Source organism: Thunnus thynnus, chromosome 10, assembly GCF_963924715.1.
Source record: "Thunnus thynnus chromosome 10, fThuThy2.1, whole genome shotgun sequence".
In the NCBI taxonomy this organism is placed as follows: domain Eukaryota; kingdom Metazoa; phylum Chordata; class Actinopteri; order Scombriformes; family Scombridae; genus Thunnus; species Thunnus thynnus.
This window is the reverse complement of record NC_089526.1, coordinates 16,903,096-16,909,201: the sequence shown is the minus strand read 5'-3', so window position 1 is coordinate 16,909,201 and position 6,106 is coordinate 16,903,096.

Here is a 6,106-nt window from a genome sequence, read left to right as displayed (position 1 = left end):
AGGATACTTTAACGCATCCAGTCGATAGATCCAGCCCCCAATCCCCCCTGAACAAAGGTTTAATGTTTAATGTTTAATGTGGAATAATGTTATCGCGATTCCTAATTCTAATGACATATTTATGCTCAGCAAGAAAAAGCCTTTCACACATGGACAAGACAGATGGTATGTAACAAAAGTAGTGTTACAGTTGATGAAATTGCTTTGTTTATAAGATCTGTTTGTGTTAACATCAACAAAACATTTAGTTTGCACATCATTATCACAGCGAGGGCAATGCATACATTTGAAAATGCCAAACAGTAAAGTACTTTTTTTACCTACTGGAAGATGTGAACGAATGAGCCTGTCACTAAGAGAGGGGGCTAAAACAAATAAAAGGGGGGCGAGGGGGGTCAGGGAAACTTCACTCAAGAGGGAGTCACTCTCAAGAATGACCCAGTTTTAATGTTTCCTTTTAACATTCTTGAGAGTGACAGTGAACTGAAGAAGCTCTACAGTGGTCAAAACACGTTGGTTTTTTTTAATGATTTAGGTGTTTTTTTTAATACTTCCTTCCTTGCTGTTACATCTTATATTTGGAGTGTCTGGCCTTCTTGTTTGAAGTATCAGTTCATTGTTGGTTTGCCTCTGCACCTGATTTGTCGACAATAAGAAAAATACAGAAAATCAATACAGCCTTAAACTTGAAACTTCTTGACCTGTGCACATACATAAATATGTTCACATATATAAACCCATGCAAAATGAAAGCAGATAACTGCAGACCAACAGACAAACAAAGGAAACAAACACATGACTGGCTTGTACTCTCGCTGTCATACACCCACCAAAAATGTACACAAAGTGGTGAATCACACTGTTAAATTTCATTGTAGGGTAATAATGAAAGAGGTGATAAATCTGCTACCAAGGCAGCGAGGGAAACTACAGAACATTACGCACAAGCTGCTCCACATTACGCTTCCCGCCCTCTATAGAGACACACAAACACCAAAAAAAAAAAAATAAAGTGTAAAAACACATCATGATAACATCGTATAACGGCCCAGAATCCCTGAGTGATGCACAGAATACCTCCTGTGCCGCTGTTCATGGAAACACTTCTCTACACTCCTCTCTCCTGTCTTTGAGCACTGGTGTGATAAGGCAGTGATGGGTTGTATTACTTCACTTGGGTACTCCCGGGGGAATCCCCCTGGTGTATGTGTGTGTGTGTATGTGTGTGTGTGTGTTTGTGTGTGTTGTCTGTGTTTGTGTGTCCCCACAGAAAAGGGAAGAATGCCACCATTGAGCACCCTGCCATTGCGCCAGCAATCCTCTGCCCCCGCACTGCCACCCCTTCCCGTCCTTGCTTGCACTCTGACGTACAGTTGGAGCAGATTTGGTGACACTGAGATAAAAGCCTTCCTCTGTTTCTCTCTTTCTCTGCTTTCCTCTCTCTCCAGTGTCACCAGAGCGCTGAGTGCCGGTGCCTTGGCCGTAGACATAGAGAGCTCATTCAAACTGACACAATCACTTTTCACTTCTGCTCTGTGATAAGCCAGAGTTCAGTGCATCTCGGTGCAATATGTCCACCATATAGTCGACAGCTTTGTGCAGAAGCCTGAAGATGCTGAACCACTGTATATATACTACAACTGTGCACTCACAACTGTGGCAGGCGGCGCCTCCAAAGCACTCTTTATGCAAAGTACCTAACTTCTTCTGTCGTAAATCAGACAACACTGGCAAGCGTGCACAGATTGAACAGTTCTATACAATGGCAGCAGACATTCAATCTGTCTTTACTGCCAGATTAGTTTCAGATGCAGGAAAAAGAAGAGCAAGAAGAATTGATTCGATTCACAAAATTAAAAAATATACTGCCCCAGTGGTGTTAAAATTCATTCACTTGTTTTTGCTGTTTGTCACAAATCAATCCTGCAATGTTCACTTCGTGCAGAGCTCCATCTGAATGAACTTCAACCAATGTCCATCAAATTTCAGACAGAAGATGGTACTGACCACGCCTTCAAAAAGTTATGATTGCTGTCTTCTCTTTTTTTGTATGACTACATGGTGGACACACAAGCAGCGGATTACAAAAAGTATGACATGAGAGGCAGTGAGTGCAAGGACAGACACAGATGGTAAAGACAACAAAGTGATAAATAGATGTGTCTTTTTTTTTTTTAGCTAGCAAAACTGCACATCTGATGTCCTGCTCCACCTGCTTTCTGCCACAGCATATAATGAAAATATGGACTTTCAAACTCTGGTCTGACTGTAGCATGAGGCACAATGAAGTAAGGCAGTTTGTGATGCAGAGTTATCCACAACCTGAAGACCTGAACTCCCATTTGGAGATAAAAAGCTGGTCACAAACATGTTTTGACAAATGTTTTTCTTGGTGTAATCATTCCTCCTGTTCACACTGGCCATTAAGAGATCCTTTCATGATGCACTTTCAATGTAACTGATGGGTGACAAAATCCACAGTCCTTGTTCCGTGCCAAAATGTATTTAAAAGTTTATCTGAAGCAAATATTAGGCTTCAGCTGTGCAAATTAGTCAAATCAATTCAATATCTTTCAAAGTTACTGTCGTTGTAGTGCCAAGTTCCCTCTTTTTGTTACTTTACTTCCACCAGTTGAACAGGAACACTGTCTGTCGAGACACAAAGAGGGAATTTATACAAAAAAGACTGTAACTGTGGAAGATATCCTCTTTATTTGACTAATTCAGACTGCTGAAGCCCCATATTAGCTTCAAATAAACTGTTAAATACACTTTTACTCAAAACGAGGACTGTAGATTTTGTCCCCCATTACTGACATTAAAAGCACATCAGGAATGGATCTTCTAATGGTCAGTATGAACAGGAGAAATGATTACAGCGAGCTAAACCTGGTTCCATGTTCTAATGAACTATACTATAATATACTATTGTTTTATGACAGACTTGGAAATTTGGGAACTTGTCCTTTAAGCATGTAAAGGTCATGGTTTTTGTGAGGGTGAGTTTCCAAGAATATTTATGCATATAAACGCAATGTCATCATAAGTGACAAAAACAAGGGTTTTTCTGTGTGCATATGTGTGTAACACTACGAGTATGTGAGTGAGTCACCTGTCACGCGACACCAGTGGACGTAGTTGATTAACCACACGTACAATTCTATTAAAAGGACACGGTCATAATCTCTAATCACTTCCACGTCTGGCGGAATAAGAGAGCAGGTTAATCTGGATTACACGTCACCGCAGTGAGGTCACAGCCGAGGCAGCCGATACCCTGACCGGTCAGGGAGAGCGGGAGAGAGCGAGACCAGGTGAAACACAAAGACAGGGAGCAGAAAGGAGACAAACGATGATGATGATGATGATAAGCAATGAAGACAATTATAAATGGCTCATTTTAAAGATAAATGACCCACTTACCAAAGCTCACCCTACATGACCTAGACATGCCTGTAGATGCTGACAGAGAACATGAACAACAGAAGTATTGACGTGCAGTGGGACGTATGCTGATAAGCAATATTTCACAATAATAATGCGATGATGAAAGACCCTTTTATAAAAAAAAATAAATGATTCATTTATAAGAGTTTACCCTGGACGACCCAGAAGTTGCTTTACAATTCTGACAGGGGGGAGAACAGCACAGGACGCGCAGAAGAACTTGTGATCTATGCCTATAGGATATATTTTGTTCTAAAAACACAGGAATGAAATTAGGTCAAGTCATATTTTCTCTTGATAAGATGGCACATGAGAAACTGATGAGAAAGATATAAAAAAAAAAAGATATGATGATCCATGATGCTCTGCAGTTTGTGCACCTGCATTGTCAAGACACTTGATCGTCCCCAGAAGATGGAAGACTGTGAGGCTGTGATTATTGTGCAACTGTTGAAACAAACAAATTTGTGTGAAGTTTTTTTTAAAAAGAGGGATTTTTTTTTAATTCAGCTACAAATGTATGCACTGTAAATCCTGGAGTTTACTGAGCCCTGGTAGTCTGAGGCCTGGTGGCATGTGATCTGCATGCCTTGCAGCTGATCCTGGCACTTGTGGGACAGACCGCAGTGCCCCCCTCCCACCCTAGTATTAATCACCATTCACACATCAAGCATGTTACAAACAAACTTGGCAAATGACTGGCAATCTGGGATTTCCTGCACATTTTACTGCATACTTGAACACTCCAGATTTAAACTGAGTGAACTGGGGGCATTGTGTGTCTACAGGCGCACACAAATAAGCACATGTGTGGTTCCCTTATCTTCCAATTCAGAGTGTGTCTGTTTCAAGGTGCAACACAGGAGGAGGGATTTCCCTCACATCCATTATTAGCCTACCAAGTGTGCACACTCATCTTATTAAAATCCCTTTAGCCCACAACTTTTTGCCCTGACAAAACTTTCCCTGCAGCAGCGGTGAAGCCTGACTACGGTGCTTTTTTTCCAGACCCGTCCTGTGCGCAGCTGGTGTGGAAGAAGAGCTACCGTGCGGAGCTGCAAGCGACCATATTCACAAACCTGTGTCTGTCTGTCGCACCGAAAAGCCTACTTATCTTCAGGTCTATACGGGTCTGACTGTAAAACTATCCCCCACTCTACTAAAAAACAGGGAAACGCTGATTTTGGAGCTCACTTCAAACTGTATCCTGTATCGCCCAGGTCGCCTTTGCCGAAATGAAAACGGGAACACGCTTTACGGCTAAAAATACCTGTCTACGACTATATTTGGCTTGGCTGGATCACAATTGCAACGCTAAAATAGTCGGGCCCGCCCCGGTGCAATGAATGGGCTCACTGCTATCTCACTCACCCTCCGTCGGCCAGTTGCTAAAATTAGTAACAAAGCTTGCGTCAATCACGAGCCTCAGTGCGTCAAGGCTTTCCCCGCCCACCGGAGCTCATCATTGGTCAGAATTAGGACGTTGACTGAAAAATACGCGCCTCGTGATTGGCTGCCGTGAATTATTGTTCTCAGTGGCTCCGGAGGCAATTTTTAATTCTGTGGTTGCCGAGCGCTCCAGAGAAGCAGCTCCTCCTCATATCCTGTCAACTGTCAAAGTCTGCCTCACCCTTAACCAAATTTATTTACCGTCGTAAAAGATTAACCACAATTTTAAGCGAGTTATAATGTCGCCAAGTAGGTCAAATTAACTTTATGTTGTAGAACATTTGCTACAGACACGCCTGTATATATATATATATATATATATATTTTACAAAAGCACTCATTTGAACAAGTGTGGTAGTTTCATTATCAGCCTTCAAGATGTATTTTCATAGATTAAAAATAATTCTGCTAATTGGACGAGATCATCTCATTTGTTCACTGCAATTAGCTTTGTTTCAGGACTCCACATAAGTGTCAATGTCTTGACACACAACAAGTCTGGTCACTGTAATCTGATTCTACATTATTTCAATAATTTGATTTGTATTGGAAAAACGGTGAAATAATCCAGTTGGATCATTTCACTTAACAAAATTCTGTTTTTATTATTGATTATAGACTGGATGACTTGAATGATGGTGATCTTTTTAATGGTTTGAGTTTAACTTTTAACTTAAAAGTTAACAGTTCAGCCTTCTAAGTTACATGGTCGATGCTGCTCAATGGTTTGTGTCATGACAAGATAATACGACACAGACTTATTGTGGCCTTAAGGCAGAGAGCATATATGGAACATTATCATACATCACAACGGCAGACTTGTGTCTTCCAGGAAGCCAGAGTTGATTGAGGGTAGCAGTCTGTTCAGGACACCGACTGACATCATGCAGACGATTATATTCTCCCCTGTTGACCCCTCAGAAAGCACACAAGGCAGGACAAAATATTGAGTCACATGGACAGGTCGGTAGGTCAGAGAAGAGTCAGCAGTCTCTGCTCTTTCACTCTGAGTTATATGAATAATATAATGTGATATTATTGAATCTGTAAAGTAGTGACTATAGTGTCCAGTTGTGGAATAGTTTTCTCTGAAACTATGTGCAGTTCTTGGGTAGATGTACCTACATTCCATCACTGACACTTATTGATTGGCCATTTATTTATCTGTTTGGTTTAATTTTAAATTTTTCTTTTTTTTCTTTTTTTTTTA